The sequence below is a fragment of the Diabrotica virgifera genome, chromosome 6 (assembly GCF_917563875.1).
Source record: "Diabrotica virgifera virgifera chromosome 6, PGI_DIABVI_V3a".
NCBI lineage: Eukaryota > Metazoa > Arthropoda > Insecta > Coleoptera > Chrysomelidae > Diabrotica > Diabrotica virgifera.
The window spans coordinates 164,639,002-164,654,888 of NC_065448.1; the positions used below are offsets into that span (position 1 = coordinate 164,639,002).

At 29.7% G+C, this 15,887-nt stretch overlaps 1 long non-coding RNA gene across 50 annotated transcripts in view; it reads left to right on the forward strand.

Moving 5' to 3' along the window:
* The window catches only part of LOC126887013 (uncharacterized), a 204,623-nt gene extending 189,360 nt beyond the window's left edge, over positions 1-15,263 (forward strand). For 48 of the 50 annotated variants that reach the window (XR_007698897.1, XR_007698886.1, XR_007698888.1 and 45 more), the window contains one exon: positions 11,200-12,285. This is a non-coding gene — a long non-coding RNA (uncharacterized LOC126887013). The other 2 variants (XR_007698867.1, XR_007698876.1) reach the window with 2 other exon arrangements.
* The last annotated feature ends 624 nt before the right edge of the window (positions 15,264-15,887 follow it).

Here is a 15,887-nt window from a genome sequence, read left to right on the forward strand (position 1 = left end):
TGCTACAACGAAAGATTGCAATATTTTTGGTACAAAGTGAAATCTCCCAAAAACATTTCAAATACGACGCATACATTTTTTACTCCCTGTTTCTTATAAAACTAAAATCTTAAATAATACATTAATACAAAGATTTGACAATTTTTTCACATTGAAGGTGTAGATTATTTCTAAGATACAAACAACAAGGTACAATGATTTCAACACTACGATTCCAAAAAGTTACACTTCTGTATGAAAAATCAAAAGATCCAAACTTGAATAATTTCTTCGCTAGATTCCCAGAGTTATATTTGTCTAAGCAAAACCTAAAAGGTAATTTTTTTTTTCAATGCTACAACGAAAGCTTGCAATATTTTAGGTACAAAGTGAAATCTCCCAAAAACATTTCAAATACGACGCATACATTTTTTACTCCCCGTTTCTTATAAAACTATATCAAGAAGAAACTACAATAAATCTTAAATGATATATTAATACAAAGGTTTGACAATTTTTGCTCATTGAAGGTGTAGATTATTTCGAAAGGACAATGAGGTAGAACTATTTCAACGCTATGATTCCAAAAAGTTACATTTCTCTATGAAAAATCAAAAGATCCAAACTTGAATAATTTCTTCGCTGGATTCCCAAAGCTATATTTGTCTAAGCATAACCTAAAAGGTAATTTTTTTTTCAATGCTACAACGAAAGATTGCAATATTTCGGTACAAACTGAAATCTCCCAAAAACATTTCAAATACGACGCATGCATTTTTTACTCCCCGTTTCCTCTAAAACTATATCAAGACAAAACTAAAAAAATCTTAAATTATACATTAATATAAAGGTTTGACAATTTTTGGACATTGAAGGTGTAGATTATGTCGAAGGTACAATAAGGTAGAGCTATTTCAACACTACGATTCCAAAAAGTTACATTTCTCTATGAAAAATCAAAAGATCCAATCTTGAATAACTTCTTCGCTAGATTCCCAAAGTTACCTATATTTGTCTAAGCAAAACCTAAAAGGTAATTTGTTTTTCAATGCTACAACGAATGCTTGCAATATTCCTGGTACAAAGTGAAATCTCCGAAAAACATTTCAAATACGACGCATACATTTTTTACTCCCCGTTTCTTGTAAAACTATATCAAGACAAAACTACAAAAAATCTTAAATGATAGATCAACACAAAGATTTGATAATTTCTTCACATTGAAGCTGTAGATTATTTCGAAGGTACAACAAGGTACAATGATTTCAACACTACGATTCCAAAAAGTTTTACATTTTTCTATGAAAAATCAAAAGATCATCATTTTCTCTATGAAAAATCAAAGTTATATTTGTCTAAGCAAAACCTAAAAGGTATTTTTTTTCAATGCTACAACGAAAGCTTGCAATATTTTTGTTACAAAGTGAAATCTCCCAAAAACATTTCAAATACGACGCATACATTTTTTACTGCCTGCTTCTTATAAAACCAAAATCTTAAATAATACATTAATACAAAGGTTTGACAATTTTTTCACACTGAAGGTGTAGATTCTTTCGAAGGTACAAAAAGGTACAATGATTTCAAAATTACCATTTCAAAAAGTTACATTTCTCTATGAAAAATCAAAAGATCCAAACTTGAATAATTTCTTCGCTAGATTCCCAAAGTTATATTTGTCTAAGCAAAACCTAAAAGGTAATTTTTTTCAATGCTACAACAAAAGCTTGCAAGATTTTTGGTACAAAGTGAAATCTCCCAAAAACATTTCAAATACGACGCATACATTTTTTACTCCCTGTTTCTTATAAAATTAACATCTTAAATAATACATTAATACAAAGGTTTGAAAATTTTTTCACATTGAAGGTGTAGATTATTTCGAAGGTACAAACAACAAGGTACAATGATTTCAACACTACGATTCCAAAAAGTTACATTTCTGTATGAAAAATCAAAAGATCCAAACTTGAATAATTTCTTCGCTAGTTTCCCAAAGTTATATTTGTCTAAGCAAAACCTAAAGAGCAATGCTATTTCAATTTTTTTTCAATGCTACAAGGAAAGCTTGCAATATTTCTGGTACAAAGTGAAATCTCCCAAAAACATTTCAAATACGACGCACACATTTTTTACTCCCCGTTTCTTATAAAACTATATCAAGAAAAAACTACAATAAATCTTAAATGATACATTAATACAAAGGTTTGGCAATTTTTGCTCATTGAAGGTGTAGATTATTTCGAAGGGACAATGAGGTAGAACTATTTCAACACTACGATTCCACAAAGTTACATTTCTCTATGAAAAATCAAAAGATCATCATTTTCTCTATGAAAAATCAAAAGATCATCATTTTCTCTATGAAAAATCAAAGTTATATTTGTCTAAGCAAAAGCTAAAAGGTAATTTTTTTTCAATGTTACAACGAAAGCTTGCAATATTTTTGGTACAAAGTGAAATCTCCCAAAAACATTTCAAATACGACGCATACATTTTTTACTCCCTGTTTCTTATAAAACTAAAATCTTAAATAATACATTAATACAAAGGTTTGACAATTTTATCACATTGAAGATGTAGATTATTTCGAAGGTACAACAAGGTACAATGATTTCAACACTACGATTCCAAAAAGTTACATTTATGTATGAAAAATCAAAAGATCCAAACTTGAATAATTTCTTCGCTAGATTCCCAAAGTTATATTTGTCTAAGCAAAAACTACAAAAAATCTTAAATAATACATTAATACAAAGGTTTGACAATTTTTTCACACTGAAGGTGTAAATTATTTCGAAGGTACAATAAGGTACAATGATTTCAAAATTACCATTTCAAAAAGTTACATTTCTCTATGAAAAATCAAAAGATCCAAACTTGAATAATTTTTTCGCTAGATTCCCAAAGTTATATTTGTCTAAGCAAAACCAGAAAGTTAATTTTTTTTCAATGCTACAACGAAAGCTTGCAATATTTCTGGTACAAAGTGAAATCTCCCAAAAATATTTCAAATACGACGCATACATTTTTTACTCCCCGTTTCTTATAAAACTATATCAAGACAAAACTACAAAAAATCTTCAATTAGAGATCAACACAAAGGTTTGACAATTTTTTCACATTGAAGTTGTAGATTATTTCGAAGGTACAACAAGGTACAATGATTTCAACACTACGATTCCAAAAAGTTACATTCCCCTATAAAAAATCAAAAGATCCAAACTTGAATAATATCTTCGCTAGATTCCCAAAGCTACATTTGTCTAAGCAAAACCTAAAAGGTAAAATTTTTGTTCAATGCTACACTGAAAGCTATATTTCTGGTACAAAGTGAAATCTCACAAAAACATTTAAAATACGACGCATACATTGTTTACTCCCCGTTTCTTATAAAACTATATCAAGAAAACATTACAAAAAATCTTAAATAATACAGTAATGCAAAGGTTTGACAATTTTTTCACATTTAAGGTGTAGATTATTGCGAAGGTACAATAAGGTAGAACTATTTCAACGCTATGATTCCAAAAAGTTACATTTCTCTATGTAGAATCAAAAGATCCAAATTTGAATAATTTCATCGCTATATTCCCAAAGCTATTTTTGTCTTAGCAAAACCTAAAAGGTATATTTTTTTTTAATGATACAAAGGAAGCTTACAAAATTTCTGGTACAAAGTGAAATCTCTCAACATTTCAAATACGGCGCATACATTTTTTTACTCCCCCTTTCTTATAAAACTGTATCAAGAGAACACTACAAAAAATCTTAAAATAGATTAATACATTGATTTGACAATTTTTTTACATTGAAGGTGTAGATTATTTCGAAGGTACAATGATTTCAAAATTACGATTTCAGAAAGTTACATTTCTCTATAAAAAATCAAAAGGCTCAAAACTGAATAATTTCTTCGCTAGATTCCCAAAGCTATATTTGTCTTAGCAAAACCGTAAAGGTATATTTTAATTTGAGTCATACTATGAAAGCTTGCGAAATTTCTGGTCCACAGTGAAATCAACCAAAAACATGTTAAATGCGACGCATACATTTTTTACTCCCTGTTTCATTTATAACTATATCAAGCAAAAACTACAAAAAATCTTAAGTGATACATTGATACAAAGGTTTGACAATTTTTTTACATTGAAGGTGTAGATTATTTCGAAGGTACAATAAGGTACAATGATTGTAAAATTACGATTTCAAAAAGTTACATTTCTGTATGAAAAATAAAAAAGATCCAAACTTGAATAATTTCTTCGCTAGATTCACAAAGTTATATTTGTCTAAGCAAAACCTAAAAGGAAAATTTTTTTCAATGCTACAACGAAAGCTTTCAATATTTCTGGTACAAAGTGAAATCTTCCAAAAACATTTCAAATACGACGCATACATTTTTTACTCCCCGTTTCTTATAAAACTATATCAAGACAAAACTACAAAAAATCTTAAATGACAGGTCAACACAAAACACAAAGATTTGACAATTTTTTCACATTGAAGGTGTAGATTATTTCGACGGTACAAGGTACAATGATTTCAACACTACGATTCCAAAAAGTTACATTTCTCTATGAGAAATCAAAAGATGCAAACTTGAATAATTTTTTCGCTATATTCCCAAAGCTATATTTGTCTAAGCAAAACCTAAAAGGAATTTTTTTTTCAATGCTACAACGAAAGCTTGCAATATTTCTGGTACAAAGTGAAATCTCCCAAAAACATTTAAAATACGACGCGTACATTGTTTACTCCCAGTTTCTTATAAAACTATATTAAGAAAAAACTACAAAAATCTTAAATAATACATTAATACAAAGGTTTGACAATTTTTTCACATTGAAGGAGTAGAATATTTCGAAGGTACAATAAGGTAGAACTATTTCAACAGTACGATTCCAAAAAGTAACATTCGTCTATGAAAAATCAAAAGATCCAAACTTGAATAATTTCTTCGCTAGATTTCCAAAGCTATATTTGTCTAAGCAAAACCTAAAAGGTAAATTTTTTTTAATGCTACAACGAAAGCTTGCAAAATCTCTGGTACAAAGTGAAATCTCCAAAAACCTTTCAAATACGTCGCATACATATTTTACTTCCCGTTTGTTATAAAACTATATCAAGAAAAAACTACAAAAAATTTTAAATGATACATTAATGCAAAGGTTTGGCAATTTTTTTACATCGAACATATAGATTATTTCGAAGGTACAATAAGGTAGATCTATTCCGACGCTGTTTCCAAAAAGTTTCATTTTTATATAAACAATCAAAGCTCCACAATTGAATAACGTCTTCGCTAGATTCCTAAAAATATATTTGCGGACGCAAGCTACAAAAACTCTTAAATGAAACATTAAAGCAAAGGTTTGACAATTTTTTCACATTGAAGGAGTAGAATATTTCGAAGGTACAATAAGGTAGAACTATTTTAACACTACGATTCCAAAAAGTTACATTCCGCTATGAAAAATCAATAGATCCAAACTTGAATAATTTCTTCGCTAGATTCCCAAATCTATATTTGTCGAAGCAAAACCTAAAAGGAATATTTTTTTTTGAATGATGCAAAGAAAGCATGCAAAATTTCTGGTACAAAGTGAAATCTCCTCACATTTCAAATACGACGCATACATTTTTTACTCCCCGCTTCTTATAAAACTATATCAAGAGAAAACTACAAAAAATCTTAAATGATAGATTAATACAAAGATTTGACGATTTTTTCACATTGAAGGTGTAGATTATTTCGAAGGTACAATAAAGGTACAATGATTTCAAAGCTACGATTCCAAAAAGTTACATTTCTTTAGGAAAAATCAAAAGGTCCAAAATTGCTTAGCTAGATTCCCAAAGCTATATTTTTCTAGTCAAAACCGAAAAGGTCTTTTTTTATTTGAATGATACAACGAATCTTGCAAAATTTCTGGCAGAAAGTGTAGATTATTTCGAAGGTACAATAAGGTAGAACTATTTCAACGCTATGATTCCAGAAAGTTACATTTCTCTATGAACAATCAAAAGGTCCAAAATTGAATAATTCTTCGCTAGATTCCCAAACACATATTTGTCTAAGCAAAACCGAAAAAGTCTTATTTTTATTTGAATGATACAAAAAAACCTTGCAAAATTTCTGGTATACAGTGAAATCTCCCAAAATATGCCAAACACGACGCATACATTTTTTACTCCCCTTTTCTTATAAAACTATATATATATTAAGAGAGAACTACAAGAAACGTTAAATGTTAGATTAATACAAATGTTTGACAATTTTTTCACATTGAAGGTGTAGAATATTACGAAAGTACAATAAGGTAAAATTATTTCAAGAGTAAGATGCCAAAAAGTTACATTTCTTTATGAACAATTAAAAGATCCAAAATTGAAAAAATTTTACGCTAGAATTCAAAAGCTATATTTGTCTGAGCAAAACCGAAAAGGTATATTTCTATTTGAATGCTACAACGAAAGCTTGCAAAATTTCTGGTTCACAGTGAAATCTCCCAAAAATATTTAAAATACGGCGCATATATTTTTTATACCCCGTTTCTCATAAAACTATATTAGGAAAAACTACAAAAAATCTTAGGTTTGGCAATTTTTTTCACATCGATGGTATAGGTTATTTCGAAGAGACGATAAGGTAGATCTGTTTCGACGCTACGTTTCCAAAAAGTTACATTTTTCTATAAAAAATCAAAAGGCACAAAGCTGAAAAATTTCTTCGCTAGATTCCCAAAGCTATATTTGTCTAAGCAAAACCGAAAAGGTATATTTTAATTTGAAAGATACAACGATTGCTTGCGAAATTTCTCGTCCACAGTAAAATCAACCAAAAACATTTCAAATACCACGCATACATTTTTTACCCCCCGATTCTTATAAAAATATATCGAGTAAAAACTACAAAAAATCTTAAATGATACATTAATACAAAGGTTTGGCAATTTTTGCCCATCGAAGGAGTAGATTATTTCGAAGGTACAATAAGGTAGAACGATTTCGACGCTGTTTCCAAAAAGTTACATTTCTCTATGAAAAATCAAAAGGCCGAAGATTGAATAATTTTTTTACTAAATTTCCGAAGCTATATTTGTCTAAGCAAAACCGAAAAGGTATATTTTAAGTTGAATTATACAACGGAAGCTTGCGAAATTTATGGTCCACTGTGAAATCAACCAAAAACATTTCAGATACGACGCATATATTTTTTACTCACCGTTTCTTATAAAACTATATCAAGCCAAAACTACAAAAAATCGATACATTAATAAAAAAGTTTGACAAAAAATTCAAAAGGCCCAAAAATAAATAATTTCTTCGCTAGACTCCCAAAACTATATTTAACTAAGCAAAACCAAAAAGTTATATTTCAATTTGAATGGTCCAACGAGAGCTTGCAAAATTTCTGGTCCACAGTGAAATCAACCAAAAACATTTCAAATACGACGCACATATTTTTTACTCCCGTTTCTTTTAAAACTATATCAAGAAAGGATTACAAAAAATCTTAAATGATACATTAATAGAAAGGTTTGACAAATCTTTCACATCGATGGTTTAGGTTATTTCGAAGATACGATAAGGTTATTTCGACGCTACGTTTAAAAAAAGTTACATTTCTCTATAAAAAATCAAAAGGCTCAAAACTGAATAATTTGTTCGCTAGATTCCCAAAGCTATATTTGTCTAAGCAAAACCGTAAAGGTATATTTTAATTTGAGTGATACTATGAAAGCTTGCGAAATTTCTGGTCCACAGTGAAATCAACCAAAAACATTTTAAATGCGACGCACACATTTTTTACTCCCTGTTTCATTTATAACTATATCAAGCAAAAACTACAAAAAATCTTAAGTGATACATTGATACAAAGGTTTGACAATTTTTTCACATTGAAGGTGTAGATTATTTCGAAGGTACAATTAGGTAGAATTATTTCGACGCTACGTTCCCAAATAGTCCAGAAAGCCACTGCGCATCCGCTAGGAAAAATATTCTAATTCGGATTTTTTGCACAATCTTACTCAAAAAGGACCCCTTTTAAAAAATTTGCATGTTGCCAGGACCAAAAGTTGGTCAAAAATTTTTTAAACGTTTTTTTTTATTTTTTTCCTAAAATTATTTTTTTTGCATGGAACAAATTTTTTTATGTTTTTTGGATCATTCCAAACAGAAAAGGTCTTTCCTTACGTTTCTCTAAATTTGATAGTTTTTGACATATAAGCGATTAAAATTTGAAAAATTGCGAAATCGGCCATTTTTAACCGTCAAAAACTATGTGAAAAACTAAAAATTTGAATGTTGCCAAGGTAGGTAGATATTCTTTAAACATCGATTGATGAAATCCCGAAGAGTTTTTTGCAATACAATATAAAAAAAGTCCTTTGTTTTTTAATTGCCAATCAAGCGTGCGCAACACTATTTTCCACCGTTGCATGTGTATACAGTATGGTGCAAATGAAAGGAATAAATTCGTTATTTCGTAAACCGGTGACTTTAAGGAAAAATCCCAAAACAGTTCGGTTTTTATTTTTAAGTTATGATATTGTGGCATATATAGTATACTAGTAACGTCATCCATCTGGGCGTGATGACGTAATCGATGATTTTTTTAAATGAGAATACGGGTCGTGTGCTGGCTCATTTGAAAGGTTCTTCAATTCTCTATTCAGTAATATAAACATGTATATAATTATTTATACAGGGTGTCCAAAAAATTTTTATTAAATTAAATCATTTGGCAAATTGACAAAAAAATTAAATTATTGGACACCCTGTATAAATAATTATGTAAATGTTTATATTACTGAATAGAGAATTGAAGAACCTTTCAAATTAGCTAGCACACGACCCCTATTCTCATTTAAAAAAATCATCTATTACGTCATCACGCCCAGATGGATGACGTCACTAGTATACCATATATGTCACAATATCATAACTTAAAAATAAAAATCGACTTGTTTCGGGATTTTTTTCGGGAAGTCGCCGGTTTACAAAATAACGAATTTATTCCTTTCATTTGCACCATAAAATAGTGTCGCGCACGCTTGATTAGCAATTAAAAAACAAAGGAGTTTTGAATATTGTATTGTAAAAAACTCTTCGGGATTTCATCAATCGATGTTTTAAGAATATCTACCTACTTTGGCAACATTCAAATTTTCAGTTTTTCACATAGTTTTTGAGGGTTAAAAATGGCCGATTTCGCAATTTTTCAATTTTTAATCGCTTATATGGCAAAAACTATCAACTTTAGACAAAAATCACTAAATACCTTTTCTGTTTGGAATGATCCAAAAAACCTAAAACAAATTTGTTCCATGCAAAAAAAATTATTTTAGGAAAAAAACAAAAAAAAAACGTTTAAAAAATTTTTGACCAACTTTTGGTCCTGGCAACATGCAAATTTGTTAAAAGGAGTCCTTTTTGAGTAAGATTGTGCAAAAAATCCGAATTAGAATATTTTTCCTAGCGGATGCGCAGTGGCTTTCTGGACTAAAAAAATACATTGCTCTATAAAAAATCAAAATACCCAAAACTGAATAATTTCTTCGCTAGATTCCCAGCTTGTTCGACGCAAAATTTTACCAATGCGGACGCGCCAAACATGAAAAATAGTGTAACTTCTTTGATAAGTTGCTCATTATAAGCTTCTCCGAATTTATATCAGGCAGTAAAGCTTACAAATATTTTCTTATTTGCAAGAAAGGTATGCATGCTTACTAAATATCTATATCTCCTGATGTCTTATATTTGTAATTTTTTGACAAATTTAACCCTATGTTGTTGATGTATTTTTTCTTATAATTAGCTTTTTGTTGTTTTAAAGTGCTTTGGATAATATGCACAATGAACTGAAAGGGCTTTGCGGTTATCTAAATCTCAACAGGGCTATATGAAGCCACTTAACAATATTTTGGGGCACTGTTTATTTGTTAGTTGTTCAAGCATGTTTTTTTACGGTTAGTTGACCGCATTCCACCGTAAGTTTAGAAAGTGTTTAGTTTCCGAAAACCCTTCTGTCTTAAGAGTATAATATAATACCTAAACTATTATATTGTATAACAGGATAAAGGATGTTTTGTCTTTAGAATCCACTTTCTAAAGTTTATCTGTGAAAATACAATGTGTTGCACTCTAACATGTCTAACATGCTTTTCGTCACGACTCACTTGAATGTTGGATTAAACATTTAGTCTTATTTAATCACGGATTTTCAACATGTATTAAAACAAATTTAATACAGAAAGCATGAATGTTTTGCTTTAGTTGCTTACCCAGAATACATAAGTAGTGTTAATAGCATATGTTTGCATTTCGTTCTTTAGGTGGTTGTTATCCAGAATTGAAATGTTGCCTTTCCAGTCACTTTTTGCATTTTTGTCACAAAAACGCAAAATACATATGATGGTTTACTCGTTTGAGGCTTTATTTGCACTTTTAATAATTTAACAATGCTGTATTTTTTACTAGATTGTTTGGAGTTTTTTTATTGTTGTCTTAAAATTTTGAAGTCCTTAGATTGGTGTGATTTTAACAGTAAAGGGTAGATAACTTGGTTATTGTATGTAGTATATTCCAAGAAATAGGTACTGGAAATGTTAGTAGCTAAGTACAGGATTCTGACACAACCTAATAATATTGAAGACCATAAGACCAAGAAAAAAAATTCCTTAAGGTGTACGAAGAATATCTGGGACAGGTACCGAGGGGACAGGATATGAAATGTTAAGACTGATAATACAGGGAAAGATAAGAGGCGGAAGGAGTATAGGAAGAAGTAGAGTATCATGGTTGAAGAATTTAAGGGACTGGTTTAAATGCAGTTTTATAGAACTCTTCAGAGTATCTGTAGATAGAGTAAAGATAGTGATTATGATATCCAACGCCCGATTGGGAAACTGAAGAAGTACCAAGTGGTATTGGGAAGAAGAAGTAGGTACCAAGAATACTAAAAGTTCTTATACTTTTGTCAAGCAAATAAGAGAAATGAGTGAACGATGTTTAAGGGAAAATGGTCGAATGCATCCAAACATAATCGACAAAAATCAGATTTTGCTATGTAGGTATTAGTTAAATTGTGATCATAAAAAATGTACGTTTAACTTCTTTGACTTTCCTCGCTACATTATGCAAGCTTCGCGATTGCTTCCACATCCTGGTTTACAAAAATATATCTTACAGACAAGCATCTGTCAGAGTCAGAGGCGTGGAAAAGGGATAAGAGTGTATCAATATGCATGAAAACTGCATAATATGCTATGTACTGTGATAGACTAACTGTATTAGAATTCCCACAAGCATTAAAATGGGATCAAAGTATATACATCCATATGCATGAAATATGCTTTCTTCACGAATATATGACTAACTATTCTAGAATTTAGGCGGTTTGTATAATGTATAGTTCAATTTATTTGGTTTCTCAGGTAGTTTTAACAATTTTAAATATCTGCTATAGTTTGGATACTTGCTAAATAATTCACAGCTGTTGATGTACATATTCTTCTACACTTACCAAGTAAATGGTATTAAAAATGTATGTTTTAAGGTTTTGATGCTTTGCTGTTGAACATGTGCTTATGTGAAGTTATAGATTGAGAGAGTTATTAGCAGATAAAGGAGAAAAGTCAAAAGATGCTACTTTTGTTTAAATCTACCAAGATGACTGAATTAAAGTCCACATGCGTAGCGTGGGGGGTGGTTAGGTGTGCGTCATATATGCGTATAACTGGCGTAGCTGGTAAAGCCTATATACGCTGGGATCCTCAATTCTATAACTATATAGGTTTTACTATTTTTATTAGAAATAATTTTATGCTGAACATGAGCTTATGTGATGTTATAGATTGAGAGAGTTATTAGCAGATAAAGGATAACAGTCAAAAAATGCTATCTTTTGTTTAAATCTGCCAAGATGACCGAATTGAAGTCCACATGCGTAGCGTGTGGGGGTGGTTAGGTGTGCGTCATATATGCGTATAACTGGCGTAGCTGTTAATGCATACTGACGCCGGGTTCCTCAATTCTATAACTATATAGGTTCTACTATTTTTATTAGGAATAATTTGATGCCGAACGTGAGGTTATGTGATGTTATAGATTGAGAGAGTTGTTAGCAGATAAAGGAAAAAAGTCCAAAGATGCTCTTTTGTTTTAATCTGCCAAGATGACTGAATTGAAGTCCACATGCGTAGCGTGTGGGGGTGGTTAGGTGTGCGTCATATATGCGTATAACTGGCGTAGCTGTTAATGCATATTGACGCCGGGTTCTTCAATTCTATAACTACATATATAGGTTTTACTATTTTTATTAGGAATAATTTAATGCTGAACATGCTTATGTGAATGTTATAGATTAAGATAATTTTTAGCAGATAAATGCAAAAAGTCAGATGTTATATTTTTTTTAATCTGCCAAGATGACAAAATTGAGGTCCACGTGCGTAGCAGTGTGGGGGTGGTTAGGTGTGCGTCATATATGCGTATAACTGGCGTAGCTGTTAATGCATATTGACGCAGGGATCCTCAATTCTATAACTATATAGGTTTTACTATTTTTGTTGGAAATTAGCCACAATGTTATTTTAAAATACGTCTATTTTGACGTTTCGATTTTCACTTCGGAAAACGTTTTCAAAATACAAAACATTAATAATCTACTAAAATAAAAATTAAAGCATATAAAACATTAATCATTATTAATTAATGTTTTGTATTTTGGGTTCAATTTTCGAAGTGAAAATCAAAACGTCAAAATAAACTTATTTTAAAGTAAAATTGTGGCCTATTCCTAATAAAAATAGTAAATTATATTAAGATGCCACAAGAAAATAGCTTCATAACAAAACTATAGAGATTTTGTAAGTGAATGTGTAGTTTCAATTTTGTTCTTGCATGCATCCACTCAAGATATTAGTTTAGGCAAGTACCTACTTCTTCAAAAATCTGGTTTTCGTCTGCAACTGATACATTCCTTATTATTAAACATTATTCGTTAACGATCATAACTGTTTTCCGCTTACTAATATTGCTAAAATTCAATGTTGCATGTGGTCATATGCATAGGATTCATTATTAGATTTATGTCTGCACCCATAAAAACTCACCAAACTAGTGATATTTAGCTGTACCGTAATTGCAAGAGCTTTTTGCAAAATAACGTTGTGTTTGCATTATTTTTCGTTTATGGACTGTTATATGTATGTAGGTACATGCAGAGATTGTAATTTCTATAATAATAGGTATTAAAAATTCAGCCATAAGACGGTAGTCTTCTATTTAAACTTTCTTTTCTGAAGGAACACTAAAATAACGACCACACGTGCATACTTGGTGAAGTTAGATGTCTGATCTTTCTTATCTACTGCTTTTAACTAACAAAAGGTCGTAGTAACAACGAGTGATTCCAACTAAAAAATAGTCACAAACCTAACAACTGTAACAAACGTAAACAGATATAAACAATTTCTGGAGAGTCTAAATTATATAGCACCAAAATAGAAGTCTTTTTAAAAATGTATGGACCTGATTTAAAATTCTTCTGGCGAAGGTTGGAAAGCATCACAACTCTGCGGATCCATTTCCTACTTACTCTAGAACGATCACATATTCTACATACTCGAGTTCTTATCTTTTGATGGCCAGGAATATTTCTGGTCCACTTCCAATGCAGGTCCCCCTTTCCATCTATAATGTTGGTAGGGTTCTTTTATTATCCCACAATTCAAAGACGACACTTAGATGTTTGTTGGTGTTTTTGTGTTTATGTGTACACCATAAAATGGAATATTTGAACGTTTTTCCCACATAATAGAATATTTGATGCTGTTACATTGTCAAGTAGATACTTTTATGTTTACAATGGCTGGTTTAGTGGTGACCCTGCACTGATTTTTCTTAAAAAGCCTTGATAGGATGCATTGTAGGTTTGCATTCCGTTCTCTAAATCATTGTTATTATCGTTTATTGTTATAGTTTGATGTATAAACTAATGTTTTTATATATTTTGAACTGAAATTCTTTGTTGATATTCCAGCATTATTCATATAACTGTATATTTCTGTTTAGTGGCAAGCATGGCAATTTTTTCGTAAAACAGTTTGCTTCTATTTGTACTTTATTAAAAAAGTGTTACTGTAATATGAGTAGTTATTGTTTAAATCATTTATATATATTCCGAAATATGTTTATCGTGATTGACTAATGGCAAGTTACATATTACGTATATCTTCTAGAATTAATTTGTGAAATGAGTGTTTAATACTATTAAACATTATGCATGACTTTACTTATCGTTGAAATTATTACAATAATAATTGTTGATACCTACTAACCCAAGCTAAAAGTTATACCTACTTAGTACGAACTACCTACGGTCAGGCCCGCCGAGAAGGCGGTACAGCCGGTACATTTTACCGGGGCCCGGCGATGTAAGGGTCCCGGCGTCGACCAGACCAAAGTCGTAATTTTTCCGTAAAATCAAAAATTCATAGTCTTCCATTGTTGAACAATCTAAATTAGTTGCCAGCGTTTATGGAATAAATCCAGAATTTATATCAAATAAAGAAAAACGGCGCAAAAAGACTGCGATATTTTTTGATGATTTTGTCTCTTTTGGGGGTACAATTAACCTAAAATGTGACTTCTTATAAAAGTCCAAAAAAAAAATTTAGTAAAACTATAAATTGTATAGGTACCAAACTTTACCCCATCACGTTCTACTAGAACAAAAACTACTTCAATTTATTATAAGTTGTATCAATAAGTATATATTTATTATAAGTTGTTCTGAAGCTATTTCCTTGTAGAGTAGTTACTACTTAGTAGTATTTTGTATTTTGACAACGACACCCGATTTGGGCGTCGAAACGCTAATAAAATTATTTTTTCAATTTAATTGTGGCTTATTTCCCGTTTAAATAATTATTTATTATAAGAAGTGTAAGTTATTCTCTCCAATACATTTTCTAAGAGAATCATTTCGAATCAGGATTTTAAATACACTTCAAGTTTTCGTTGTATCATCTATATTTCTATATAACACCGTGAGAGATCTCAGTGCCTACCTATATTGTGGCTAATTTTGAAAATAAACTTACCAAATGGTCTTCAAAAATTAAAAGGAATTAAATTCATTATTAATGAATAAATTATAAAATATAATTATGAACAAATAAATATTTTATATATCGTATAACTATATTATATAATTTTATTAAGATAAATTACTATATATTTTATGAAATAAAATCAATAAAATTAATGGTCTTCAAAAATTAAAAGGAATTAAATTCATTATTAATGATGAATAAATTATAAATATAACTATGAAGAAATAAATATTTTATAAATTATTTTACTAAGATAAATTACTTTATATTTTATGAAATAAAATGATTAAAATGCAAAACCTTATTATTTTATAAACTTATAAATACATGATGTTATAATTTTCTACACTATAATAACCAATGACATATTTTCAAATCCTAATTTGTTTTTACAACATATTAAACGTTTTAATATTGGGCTTTTGTTTTTTTTTTTGTATTTATTCATTATTCATAATATTTTTGTCTCATATTATTTATATATTTTTTTAATTTTATATAAATAGTTGCACGCTTAATATCACTATAACGAAATTAATTGTCTATTTGCAGTAAATCAATAATTCTAATACATTTACTAAACGTTTTAATCTTGAGCTTTTGTTTTTTTTTTTGTATTTATTCATTATTCACAATATTTTTGTCTTATATTATTTATATTTTTTTATATTTGATATAAATAATTGCATGCTTAATATCACTATAATGAAATAAATTGTCTATTTGCAGTAAATCAATAATTCTAATACATTTACTAAACGTTTCAATCTTGGGCTTTTT